Below are 14,438 nucleotides of genomic sequence, written 5' to 3'. Positions count from 1 at the left end.
GCACAGTCAGTGACCACTGAATTTGTACTTAGAGGTATTTTCAGACCTATGTATTTTCAACACATATTTCATTATCTACCATCAATGCTAACACTAAATTTAAGTTGGCACAGACTAGAGGGCACGAGGAAAGAGTTTCTTTCCTTTGTGAACACTGACGAGAGTCACGAGTCCACTCAACAGCTGAAGTGCTTGGGAATGAGCCTTCACCTATGTGGGGAGAGAAGTAACTGGTATGATCAAACAGATTTGGTAATTCCTAGTTAATCTGCTGAGGCCAGATATTCTACCAGCTACAAGAAGCTTGTAAACAAACAATTTTAACACATTGGATCCTTAAAAATCATGTTTATAATTATTACTTTATACATATTTTAAAAAAAATCACTTCCTCATCTAAATAAGCTTTATCTCACATTCACTGTGGCCAAGTCCACACAAATAAACATTCTGTAACTGGAAAGAGTCACTAAAAAATGAAAAAGGAAGCTTGAGTATAATAAGGGCTATACTAGCCAAGTACTGGTCAATTCGATGTTTCCTGCATTCTTAGCTATTTATTAAATACACACACAGGACAAAATACACGGTCTGGTCTCCGTTTATTTACACAGTTACACAAACCCTTAAACAGAACCAAGTACCCCTTAACAGTAACACCATTTACAGTTTAATGGGAAGTCATTCCTCATTAGGAAAACAAAGGCTGAAGACACAGGTAATTAAAACAAGTATTTGGGCTTCTCCCTCTCTTATCCCATGACACAGTGTTTTTTCTCCTAGGTTCTCCTGTACCTCATAACATTGTCTTCAGTATGACAATTTCACTGATCAGCGATGAAAAATAAAGTACTTCGGTTTTCTATAACACGAAATTTCCTCTCATACTTCCAAATTTTCTTTTATTCAAATCTATTTACAGGATACATACACGCAGTTCTAAGGGAAATTCTATATATTACTTATTTGTCTCAGTTTATCTTTGAAGTTCTTCCTACTCAGAATTTAAATTTCAAGAAAGTCATTTGCTATACAAAGATTCTTCTAAGGCCAGAAAATAAGACTTTCATTTAGTTGCTCAGGATTCCTGGTAGATCAGCGGCACCTTAAAATATTTACCCAGATTTCTGAAGTGCAGAAGAGAAACTGGAAAAGCAGACTATTCCCTTTTCACAAAATCATAGCTCTGTCCTTGCCTTCAGATATTTTTCACTCACTCAAAAATTGTGGCAGTTAGCCACAAATTACACTTTTCAACTAAGTATTCTAAAAACATTACTAGATGTGGATTCAGTAAGAATCTTTGGCCAAGCACTTTTACCAGCTCTTCAAAATTTATAGCACATTTTTAAAACAAGGGAGAAAATGCTATTAAATCACAAGAATTATCATAACTATTTGTCTTGCATTCTTAATTGACACACACACATGTGTCTCATACACAATAAGCTAAACTGAACAAAACCAGAGAAAATTAGAATCTTCACAGTGCATTTCTAAACATCAGCAATTTTTAAAGTACCCTCTGGAGGACACAGCTAAATTTTACTTCCAATCTCTTCTCACATCACATATTTAAACTTCTTTCCTTATTTTAACAACATGAGATGTCAAAAAGCAAACATGCCCTGAAGACTATTTCAATCCAAGGTACTTATCCACACTCCACTGTTCTACAGTGAATAGTCCTAGGACATTATTTTGTATAAATGAAAACCAGAACAGTTTAGTATATTTAATAAGCAAAAGAAAACAAAAACCAAGCAAATTATCTAAACTGCCTTGGTATATGCAAATCCTTTTAAGAATGCATAAGGTAAGACAGTAGTCAACTGACAGTCATTTATAAACTGTTTCATTTTGTAGGCTTTATTTCATAAATTTAATATTTCCCAGTTAAGTGGGTGCTTTAATACAATTATTTTAAAAAAGAACACTCTGACTCTTTCGACTCTATTCCGCGGTCACTGTTTGAATGAGTGTCTGTTGGATAGACTAGAAAATCATCATCATGATCAGTAGAAATTCTGACCAAATGGACTGTAAGACAAAGCTGGGAAATCTAGCTGATTCATGGCATTTGTGAAAGTTTTTTCTTATATTTTTCTTGAAAAAAGCCATCCCATTTAAATGCTGTAGTTTTGAAAAACATGGAAGTGTTTATTTAGATTTTAACATGTTGAACTCAATTCCATGCTTATGTGATCCAGGCTGAAGCAGAAGGAGCAACGCTGATAGCACAAGCATCACCTGTAAACTCCAACCAGGCAGTAACAACAGCCAGCCCCTGGCTAAAGGAGATGAGAAGTTTTCGATTTTCAGGGCCAAGAGCAATAATTCAACAGGGTTGAACACTGCAAGAAAAACTGCTTGGTAGCTCTCATCCTGTCACTGTACATATGAAAAGCTAGCTTTATATATTTGTAAGGACTTTCATGGCAGAAAAGTATATTAAACATGCCTTTTTAAATTCAGAGGAAGTAACCTCAGAGTTGCCCTACCCAGATGTCAGAGAAAACAACAAAACAAAACCAAGCACCTGTATCTGACCACAGACAGATGTCACTTTTGCCCGTTGCAGTGATGTCACCTTTACCAATGTAATATTCTCAAGGCATTATCTTTATAACCTTTTATGCTGCATGTGCATCCTGCTGAAATACTGAATCTCAGGAAGGCAAGCAGTAAAACCTCCATGAGACACTACCATTACCATTTTGTACAAACTGTCAACAAAAAAATAAGCCTCAAAAACTGAAATACAGGTTTGAAGATGCAGGTTTTACTCACCATATAACTGTATTAAGCTGATGATCATTTCTAAAGTAGGTTTTTGTTACAAACAGTTGAAAATTAAAAACTCAAAGATATTAGAACCAGCCCCAAAGCCTGTACACAATCAAAATTTCTTTCTATCCCATTTGCTTGGGGGCAGAAGAAAAGTCCACTGTGCAACTCAGAGTGCTCAGATGCCCTAAAGGGAGAGATAGCTCTGCTAACTAGACAGCCATCAAAGCATGGAAGGTTTTAGTTAAGATGCAAAACAGCAGAGGAATCCTCAGACTGGGGGTGGGATAGGGGAGAAGAATAAGGAAATGAGAGGGAAAAGGAAACTTAGCAACATGTAGAGCAGGTAAAGAACCCTTCAACATAAATGTATTCTGTCTTGCCACACTGCATTCTGCCTTCCACCCTCGGAAACTATCGAGGCTACCTGGTAAGAAAATAAAAGCAATCCTGTTTTTTTTTAAAAGGAAACACTTATGTTGAATTAGAGCCAAAACAGACAGAAAATGTCTAAGACTGGAAAAAAAGACTCTAAACACCATAACATTTGCACAAGGTGGTATTCACCTTTCATCCAATGGAGCCCACTCAGTTTTTTCCCTGGTGTGTTGAGGTATTCTTTTGTAAATTCTTAGCTAGAGTAACTATGCAAGAAAGCTTCCAGAGAAGCTGGCGCTTGGGACAGGCTGCAAAACAGCCCTTCTGAATTTCCTTTGACTACAGCAGAGTCCTGTAAACACCCTTATAACAGCCCCTTTACAGCCTGTAAGTATGCACTACAACAATAGGAGGCTGTGCTGCTGAAAGGGAAAGAAATACAAATTCTGCAATTACAGGTGTCTACAGTAGTACAGTAACAGGTCTTGCTAGCAAGTTTCATCTCATTATACAGTGTACTTGAGAAGAAGGAGTTTGTCACCAAAACTCAGTGTTCCTATAATAACCAAGACTTAAGAGGAGGGAAAGTGGAGAACGTAAATAATGAAAAATGAACTGGGCATTTCAAAACAGGGATTAACAATCCATCAGGTTGGGCATCAGCTCCAGTCAAAGATCTGGCTGTGGAAAGGGAAACTCTCTCCCTTGAAAATCAAATCAGTCCACAGATTAGGCTGCTAAATACAAAACATGTCCTAACAGAACCAGAAGTCTGGCAAAGCAGACACTGGGTCTAGAACAGCAGGAACATGTAAATCAGCAGGCAGTGGCAGTCTAAAACCCAGTCTATTATTTACAATTGTTTGATGAACTGAAGAGAGAAGAGAGTGAATTTGCAAATTATTTTTTCTTTAATATACATAGGTAAACATACATAAAAACCACATATAAAAGATACATTGCTTACTAAGGACAAACTGTAAACTGTTCCTCATCTACCTCTGCCAAATCACTTTGCTGAGATACTGATTCCCTGCTCCCCAAGGACAGCAGTTACAGAGCTGCATGAGAGCACCAAGTTAAAGTCAGCACCTATATTTTCTTGAACAATAATTAGCATCTGCAACTTTGTACATATGGATTCTGAGTGGTAAATACAGAAAAGCTCAACTCCATTACCACACAGTACTGCAATGAGCAGGAGAGGCATATTAATAGTATAACACCCCCAGGGTTACATACATACATACATACATACGTATTCTCAACCTGATGTACAGATAATTTCTGTAAGGTATTATTTGTGAAAACAAAGGTACAGGGATTAAAGATGTACAGCAAGCAGCATGGATTAGCTCCCAGCAGGCCAAGCACCAAGTTAACCAATTCAGTCAGCTCACTTTTATTGTTTTTACTTTTATCTGAACATTTCTTCTATCAGCATATATTGCACACTAAGTCACAAATAGTCATCTGCCTTGGGAAAACTAATGCTAACATATTATTGCATTTTAAAATGTACCACTAATGCAATTTGTTCCTTTCTATAACACTTTTCCCCTTCAATAATAGAAATGCAGCTCTTCTGAGCAGACTTGTAAAATAGTATCTACAAACTATAATACACATCTAACTTGTTTGGGTTTTTTTTTCCCCTCTCATGGCTCAGAAAAACAAGTAATTACCCAAATTACAGATTTTAGAAGTTTATGTTACTAAGAGGTAGGTTGTGGGCAACATCAACTCAGTGATTCACACATGATGTGATCAAAAAGGCAGGTATAATGTTACCCTGTCCTCCTGCACCCTATGAAGTGTAACCACCCTATAGTTTTGGTTTGCCCTACACTTTTTCAAAGTATTAAAACTAAATGCCATTCAGCCACCTCCTCTGTCACATTTAAATTCTAAGTGACAACTTAGTTGGAAGAGCTAATTTAACAAAGAGAACAGGTAATTTAAATAAGGTAGAGGAGGTTGGACTTTCTTTTCTCAAAAATTCACAATGATTTTTCCTGAGCAAAAGAGAGCAAGCAAGGAGTCAATGAGATTAGATCACAAGTCAATTTTCATACAAATAAATGGAAAAAATGATGTGTATCTACTCAAATAATGCAATTACATCTTATAATAAAGAGGAAAATGGGCACTGGAAGTAGTATTAATAGTATTTCTTCAATATTCAAAGCATCAAGCCCAGAACTGGCAGGTTATATACAGCATTATATAGAAAACAACAAAAACGTTGGGAGTTTTACACTCCCATTTTGAGACATAACAAAAAACACTCCAGTGATGAGTTAATTCAGAAGAGTCTACGGCCTGTTCTTCTCAACTATCCATTACTGCTGAGCGCTGGAAAAAGGGTGCTGGACAAGATACACCAGTGCTACAGCAACTCCTTCATTTTAAAGTGTAACCTCTTGTCCCCACACAGGGATGAAGGTACTTCTACTGACATGCACTGATTTGAAACAAGTAACCTGTGCTTTCTTTGGTTACCTAAAAAAGACCAAGTCTGTGGCATTGCAGTCCTATTACCTTGTGTTGCTACTGCAAGCTTTATGCAAAAATGCAATTGTTTTCTGAGTATTTTCAGTCCTTTTGCCACAGCCTTCTAAAAGCCAGAGCAGCCCTTTGCTTTCCAAAATAAGCTTGAAAGAAGTGAGGACTAAAATCACTTCGCTAAATGGAAGTGATACAATCCCTTCTATTACACATAGAAAGGAACTTTGATTGGCACAAGAAAGGAAAACAAGCATGTATTTTTAACCAAAGGTTTTGCATTTACATTTAATAGCTGTTGCCTTCTCCAGCTGCTTAAGCAATAAGCCGTAAAGCAGGACACACATTTTTAAGTTTCCTTTCAAAATCTGCAGACTGATTTCTTATTCCCTCACGCCAAAGCTCTAAAAGCCTATGTGTAGTAGTCAAAGGAAGAGCTCTGCCCTTCTCTCTTCCACTAGGTACTAACTGGAGTGTTCCTCTAGGCTCAAACTGAGCCAAGCCTGTGAAGCAGGAGTCTCCATACTTTAGTGGCTGTAATATGGAGGAAGCAATACTCTGAAGGTTCTTCTGCTGGTCTTCAAGGTAGGTATCCATAACCCAAAAATACTCTTCCAATAAGTTCTGGGCTAGGTTTTGTCCCCTCAGTGGTTTTGGGAGTGTTTTTTTAAAGTCTTTACAAACTAGGTATGAAGGTTCAGACTCCACACAGAAAAAAATTTCTAAATCCAGTAGGAAATGCACTCTAAGCTGTCCTACTGCACTAGGAATGGAGCTGCAGGGACAATCAAACTGCTAACACAGACTCAGGAGCCCAATCCTACAGCTTAAAAAATGTGCTGAATTGGTGAAAGGCTGCCAGACACCCGGGATCATTGTGAGCTGCCATGGTTACTAACTGGGTTTTAACTCTGCAGGCTCTAAACACTACCATGTATAGAACCAGCTATAGAGTTAATTAGTTACAGAGAAAGGAAAAACTTGTAGTGTGGCAGAAGGGGAATCTCACATGGACAGTCATCTGCAGCTTAAGTATATGAACTTTCCAGAACTCTTCCAAAGTAAGCACAGAAGATATTAAGGTTATGGCCCATCCTTTCAGGCTGTTCTTAAAAAAATTTCAGGATATTATCTCTGGTTTCTCCTCCCTCACTTCCCCCTCCCCCCCAATTACTCTACTTCAAATAATCTCTGAGGCACAACAAGGGACATCTCACTGCCTCTGTTTCACAATCCTGACAGCAGTTAGCCATCTAACAAAATAATGCTTCAAGAAAATAAAACTGGATGGGAGAGGGAAAGCTAAAACTAAAAATGGGTGAAGGTGGAGTGAAACAAAGTGAAATAAGATACTAGCATCATATTTTCAAAGAAGGATCATTTAAAAATAACACTAGAAGTAATATCAAATAATTTAAAAGGTCAACCAACAGAAAATGCATTTCATCACTTATGTTCGTCACTATCAAGTCATCACAGCTTTGACAAATCCTGTTAAGTTACATCACTTCTGAGACCTTTGCAGTTAACATTAGGCTGCTTCAGGTAGGCCACCTCCTCCTCCTCCTTTTAAATTATTTTCAGAAATGCCATGCAGTATGTCTAATAGGTGAATCACAGATTCTTTCTGTACTGCCTCAAAGACAGGCAAATTAATTTTCTTCAGAGTAATGAATCTTAAGTAAAGAGACAACTTCAAATTTTAAGAAATTTGTAACTTTTGTAAAAATTATGGAAATACTTCCCTTAAGAATTGGTAAGATATCCATATGAACATTTCATTAATACAAAGTTTCCTTTATTCAGGAAATAGAGCAACCTTTTCTTCAAAATTTCAAACAAATGTCCTTTTTTTAATGTGATATGAATATGTTACATTGTGCTAGACCACAAAAAATTAAGGAAAAATTATGCAGCTTAAATAGTTTCTCTCTTCCCTACTACATACTCTGCACTGTCATAACTTCCATACCACCACAGCCACAAATTCTACCTCCATTCAAAGTCTAGCAGAACAAAAACATACCTCATGCTAGCATGCCTGAACCACTGTAATATGCCTAGCACATATATCTGGAGGAGAGGCACAGTTTTCACATGTCCCATCAGTCCGAGTACGCACCCTGGATCTTTGGAGAGAGTCTCCCACGCTGTCTCAGCTCTGTGGCTGCCACCTGGGCGAGCTGCGGCAGCAGGAATGGGAATGTGAGCGCAGGGCAGAAATCATTTTGCGAAACACTGATCCCACAGAGATACCAACCTCCCAGTGAGCCTGCTAGCAAACTGGTTTCTGGCCAAATAAACTACTTCTGTCCTTACACAGACACCCCTTTCCAAATAACAGTGAGAGGAGAAACAAAGTTTTAAGAAAGGTAACGTGTGTGAGTAGCTAACACATTATCCACTTCTTTCTTCATAGTAGCTTTGGCTTTGTCACATGAATCTGAACATATTCAGAAAAAAAAAGAAGCCTCATCTGTCTTTCCAGCACCATCAGAGAGTCCATAGGATGCGAAATAAGTGTTCCTTTTGGGCACAGAGTACATTGTAATTCTCTTGGGTACATGTGCACAACATAATATCACTCGATATTGCTATTTACAATTTACATAGGTTACAGATTTAGTCTTAAATACATTGTAAATGTCCCTGTAACTGTAACATACAATAGAATTAATCTGCTAGGTCATAACATCAGTCTCTTCTACTCAAAAAAGTACTGCTTACACAGTTAACTTGGGTTTGTTGGTTTTTTTCCCCAAATAAACTGGTAAGTTGAGACTCCATATATCCGGATAGAAAGGATTTTGCTCTCAGTCTCTGTAATTACTATGATGCTTCTTCAGACAACACCTCAGTTCTCAGCTAGGCTACAGGAAGAATAACTCCTCTCCCTCCCAGACTCAGGCTCTCCATTCCCTATGCTGAGCACTCTGTGGAGGATTTTACATACTCAGTAATAAATGGCAAAAAATGGTGACAGCAGCCATTGAAGAAGGCCTAAGGGGGGTTTAGTTCCTCTTTTGCCTCAGAACTAAATAAAGGGAAGAAAACAGTGTGGGAGATGACAAATGCATTCCCAGACTCCTGAGAAATTGTAAGAACATGGAAACAACAATAAAGGCTATTTTCATGAGCAGCAGAGAGCAACCACAGATTGTGAAATAACCCTGAGGCACTTTATTATGGTGATTTAGACCCATTCACCATCTCAGGGGAAAATCAAGCCTCCTATCACCACCAGCAAAAAGCCAGTCAGTTCCCACCTCCTCACCCCAAATAGTTTGCACCATTTCATTCTAATAACATGCAGAGGCTTTCATAGGGAGCTCATTCCAAGTCCAACTGAAGGATCCAGCAGTAACAATTCTGGTTGAATGAACACATCATACAGGGCCTTGCTATTGCCAGGTCAGACAGCATGTCAGCTGGAGTGGAAAAAAATTAAAAATAAAAATATCCCTTCATTTCCCAAAGCTGAAGCCCTCACAAAGAAAAGGTTTGGAGTGATCCCTAAGTCCCCTCTCCATAGCACTCCTTGTGATGTGGTCAAATAGGTGAATCCCTACGCTAAACTCCATGCTGATGAGAAACAAAAAAGTGAATTTCCAGTATTGTGAATACTGGAAAGAAATATTTCTTTCACCTGTGCAACCAAGTGTGTTTACTTTTTTTATTACCGTTAACATGAACAAATTTTCTAATTTGAAATTAAAAATATTTCATTTCATTCAGAAGAATTTCCAAAGCATACAAAAATTCCTAATATTATCTTTCATTGCTTTTTCTACTATTCATAACATCTTTAAATTGTCTGCAGCGAGGAGTGAATTCAAGCAGGATATTTGTAATGCAATTACTTCCCTCATAATAGTTATCTGCTTCTAAATCTATTTAGTGGGTTCTGGAACAGTACAAATTTTGTAAGGGTGGCTCTGCCAAGAAATGAGCAGATATTAGATATTTCAGTCAATATTGTAACTGTTTGTTGCCTCGGGAGATATTGTGTGTGTGTGTGTGTGTGTGTGTGTGTGTGTGTGTGTGTGTGTGTGTGTGTGTGTGTGGCATGTAAGGAAATACATTCTGCTGTTTTGTGATTCTGTTTTTTCTTCCAGAAAAAATGTAAATGGTCACTAATAACATTTGCATATCAAGCTGGAGCCTTAGTATTCAAGAGCTAACAGTTTAATACACACATGATGCTGCACAAAAATGCACTCTTTGGCATGTGGACACAGATCGTACACAGAGGTAACTATGCCTGCCACAAATAACATTTTATATCAGATAAATAAAATTTGCAAGTAAAAATCCAACTGCCTAAAATTTTTTGCTGATATTTTGTATTTGGAATCTATTCTATTTTTTTTCTTTTCGTTTATTTCAAGCATCATGGATGAAAACAAGGCTATATAATTTGGTTGAGGTAGCAGTTAAAATTTTACTGCTTTTTAATAGCTTGTTAGAATTAAAAATAGGGAAACATTTATTTAGTACAAAAACTTATTTTCTTTGGGTTTTATTTGTGTAAAGCTATGCTTGAGGTTACAAGTTCAACAACAAAGCTGACCCAATTTTGTCCCTTTGAAAAGGTAACTTACATTGTACAAATCTCACAGGATCCCAGTAGTACTCTCCATTATTGTAAATTATTTCCTATTATGAAAACTGTATTTATCTAGGTATTATCTTGACAAATTTTTAAAAAACACTATATAACAAAGTGTTTGAGATTTAAAAGGAGAAATGTTAAAATTCTCTTTTTTTATTTCTAACAAAAATATATTTCTAGAAAAAAAAAACACCTTAGGACAAAGTAGTTTTAATTATGGTAAGATCCTAAACCTTTAAATAACACACAGTTAGAGGCATGTTTTAATATGTCATGCCTTTAAATATTACCATGGGTAATATTTATACAAGGAATATGCTTTTGGTATCCACATAAAAAATCTCACAAATAGGGTAGAAAAATAATAATTTGAAAATTAAAATAAACGTAGACAACTGACAAATTTAGTAATAGTTGACAGGATCTCCACAGATTCCAATCTCATTCACCATGCTACATGTGCTGGGATGCCTGAATGTATTCATTGCAAGGCTGTGAGAAGGAAGGCAGAGCTCCCCTCTCACGACAGCTCCCAGTTGTGCCAGGTGCACAAACGGGCACCAGGACTAAGCCTTGTGCTTCCAGAGGCCCCCGTGGTACCACTGCAGGAGGAAATCCCCAAAAATTGAGTTGGAGGAGAAAAAGTACTAAGAGAGGAAAAGCATTTAGACTTAAATGAGGATCTGGATCAAAAACTTGTTGGGGAAGAAAACAAAGGTGAAGCAGAGAAAATTCAGGGTGACCTGAGATGCAAGGAGGGGGAGAGAGAAAGGAAACACAGAGCCAGGGAAAAGAGGAGGAGGCCTGGCACAGCTGAAAAAGATGACAAGCTAAAGAAGCCCCAGAGGTGGGATTGAGGAAAGAGCAATGACACCTGACAAGGAAAGGAACAGCATCGCTGAAGCTTAAGAGTAGAAGGAGGCAGGAAGAAGGGAAGGAAAGCAACTGAAAAAAGATACAGAGCCTGAATTAAAAAAAAAAAAAAAAAAAAAAAAGGCTGGAATAAGGCAGGAGCCTTGTAGAAAAACAGTCTGTTACCATGTAAATAACTAGGTACAATGGCCTTTCCTAGAGTGCTGCACACAATTCTGCAGTAAAGGACTAATCACACTTAGGGAGGCAAAGCAAAGGGCTGGATCGATCAGTGGAAATGACACTTGAAAGGGGAAATCAAAAGAGCTTGGCCTGTTTGATACATTGAAAATATGTATGATTATTTTCTAAAAATACATCAGAGGGGAAGGAATAGTAAGATAACAGGAAGGGAAGGAACTATTTAATCAGAAATACAAATCATGAGAATTAATAAGCCCAGATCTCCCAGGAATAATTTTATGCTAAACAAGTGAGGAATTTATTTGTAGTTGGTCTTTTTTGGTAGTTGTTTTTTTGCTTAGTTGGGGTTTGTCCTGTTTTGGTTTGGTTTTTTTTTTAAATCATAAGAGCAATATCTTCAGTAACATCTAAAAAGAAGAAAAATAATGTATTTTTTTAAAGTCACTAAACCCACAAAGCCCTGTCAAGCTAACAAGCCCAAACCCTCCCTGTAAAAAATTCCTCAACCACCACCTTTAAATCTTTCAGAGAAAAACTTGCTGTGGTGATGAGATGAGCTCTCAGAGGTGTGCAGGAGCATCAGAACACTCACCTGGAGGCCCTGCCCACCAGGATCCTAAGCCGGGGCTGCCTTTCTTCTCCCCCACAAACAGCCCCAGAGCTAATAACATGCTCCAGTCAAAAGCCACACGTGGTTCTGCTCTTTGCCAGTTTTGCTTTTAGCCTCTTAATTTCCAATGGCTACAGCCAAAAGCAGGGAGCCAGCAAAACATGGTTTACTGAGACCAGCACACAAAGACAGCATTTTGTTTTGTTTTGTTTTCAAGCTCTGTACTCTGTCTGACTTTGAAATGCCTGTAATGCTCTTCTGACATCTGTGCACAACTCCTCCACAGCTGAAGGAAAGCAGCATTAGCTGAATTATTTTTGTAATATAGAAATGTATTCTACTGAAAGACCTGTAAACTGAAATAACAAAGAGTTCTGGATCTATTCTGGGATACAGTGTAAGTCAAAAGTAACACACACGTACATTATCTACTTTGACAAGAGGCTTTGTTCTGTTTTTAACTGCTATTGAATCAGCATCCTACTCACATTTAGAGTAGATCTACTCATATTTAAGGGTGAAGTCCTGTAACCATTAAATTAAATAGGAATTATAGTATTGAGTGGAGACCAGAATTTTACTCCAGACAAAACATTTACCTTGGAACTACAGAATGCAGTAGTTACAATTGTTTAATGTTTCCATTCAGGAGAAAAAAGGGTACAGTATACCACAACTGAAAACATTTCATTTTGGCTTAACCAAAGTGGTTCCAAAACAACCAGGCTTCCCTTTAAGCAAAATTATCTAGAAATTAACCACAGGTAATTTATCATTTGTTTGCTATGAGGAAAAAGACACATTGGCCCCACAACAGAGAACTTCACAAAACAACTGGTTAATTGTATGTTTCATTCAGTGTTTCCTGGGCACAATTTTCATGAAAAAAGGCACAAAGCCATTTGTGGGTAGTATAGTCATGAATACTTTTTAGTTTGCATAATTGTTTTCGAAAGGTCTTCTTTATAGGACCTCTAATAAATATTTAAATGGGAGTAAAACCTCTAGCTAATCCATCTTCCAACACAGGCAGGCTTCAGCCCACCCACATATCTATAATCCTTTTTGCCCTAACTCTTGACACCGAGGATATTTTATGTTATTTCTGTGTAAAATAAAAATAATATCTGTTAAAGTCACATTGTTCACAGATGTCTGGTAACCCCAAAACAAAGGGCTTCAGCTCTGATCATATCCACATCTCAGAGGTTTTGTTCAAAACTGATTATTCCTTTCTTTCTCCTGCAAAGAGCATTTTGAAGGCATGACCCCATCTTAACCAGCTGTTTTGTCCACCTGCATATAGAGACACACTGACAGAGGCTACTCCAAACTCGTGTATGTCTTTGCCACAAGTTAACACTGATTTCCACTGATCTCAGAACTTTTCACATACGTCACACTTTCCACAAATGCTGAGGGTGGGAGAAGAATACACAAGACCAGCTGCACACAGAAAGATACCCTTCTTCATAGGGCAGGTTCCACCTCTTGTGTGAGCACACTGAAACCAGACCCGTAAGAACAACGCAAGTGACTGAGGAAGAACAGCCGATCACAGTGAATGGACTGCTTGAGTCCTCCATACGTTCCAAATGAGATTAAATCCTTCAAAATGCACCACAAGATCCTACATCCTAGTAAGAATTCTTTGACATCTACTGTCTTTTCCTCTGTCCTCACTTTCTTAAAAATATTCCTACACTAAAGACAAGGCTGACTAAAATCATCTGCAGATGCTGGGTTGTTGGCTTCATCCACACACTTTTTTTTTTTTAATAATCAATATTTCTCAGTTGCTGCAGCATACCATTGACCAGGTTTTAGTATAGCATCTTCTCTTCAAAAATGTAAAAAAAAAAAAAAGAAAAAAAAGATATAGAATACAGATGATCAAATGTTCCAAAAGGTCCTTTTCCCCCAGTAAACGCTGAGAAATATGTGTACTCAAACTTACTAGCAAGACATACTTCCCAACATCAATAAATTACTTTAATTTTTTTATTATATGACCAAAAAACCCAGAAAACATGCCTTTCTAAAAAGCACAGTTCATCTTAAAACACAGCTGAAAGCTTCAAATCTAATTGTAGATTTACCCTGTCTGCATCACCATTACCTCTTAACTGCTGCACTACTTCTTAAGAAACCTGAAAATATGTATCATGTAGGTAAATTAATAATAAAAAATAAAAAGTTACAGTATATTACAGTCACATTCTGTGGGAATCAGTGTTTCCTCTTGTACGGGTACCTGATGGAACACAAAGCAGCATTCAAGCATCCCATCTCTTCTGTGATAAACATAAGGCTGTATTTTTGTTTTCTCACTATGAGTTTGATTCAAACTGCTCCATGTTTACAGCTGACTGGCAGCCCACACTGAGCACAATCTAGCTGGAGGTAACCACTCCAAGTGGGTTACAAACAGTTGCTCAATGGAGTGGTTTCTCTACAGCAGAAGAAAAGGAGGAGGAGGAGGAAGTGAGA

The 14,438-nt window shown here is 37.6% G+C and overlaps 1 protein-coding gene across 6 annotated transcripts in view; it reads right to left on the bottom strand.

Annotated features, from left to right (window-relative positions):
- The window catches only part of SH3KBP1 (SH3 domain containing kinase binding protein 1), a 214,474-nt gene that overhangs the window by 153,219 nt on the left and 46,817 nt on the right, over positions 1-14,438 (bottom strand). Inside the window, exon 1 of one of the 6 annotated variants that reach the window (XM_051794879.1) lies at positions 7,793-7,961. The exons of the other annotated variants lie outside the window; for them this stretch is intronic. The gene's annotated coding sequence lies outside the window, so the exon portion shown is untranslated. Of the gene's footprint in view, positions 1-7,792; positions 7,962-14,438 lie in introns of those variants that run through there. 6 annotated transcript variants of the gene reach the window in all.

The sequence above is a fragment of the Manacus candei genome, unplaced genomic scaffold, assembly GCF_025592945.1.
Source record: "Manacus candei isolate 608988 ecotype Guabito, Panama unplaced genomic scaffold, ASM2559294v1 h1tg000041l, whole genome shotgun sequence".
In the NCBI taxonomy this organism is placed as follows: Eukaryota; Metazoa; Chordata; class Aves; order Passeriformes; family Pipridae; genus Manacus; species Manacus candei.
Note: the sequence above shows the minus strand (reverse complement) of the source record. Positions and strands in the feature narration are given on the sequence as shown.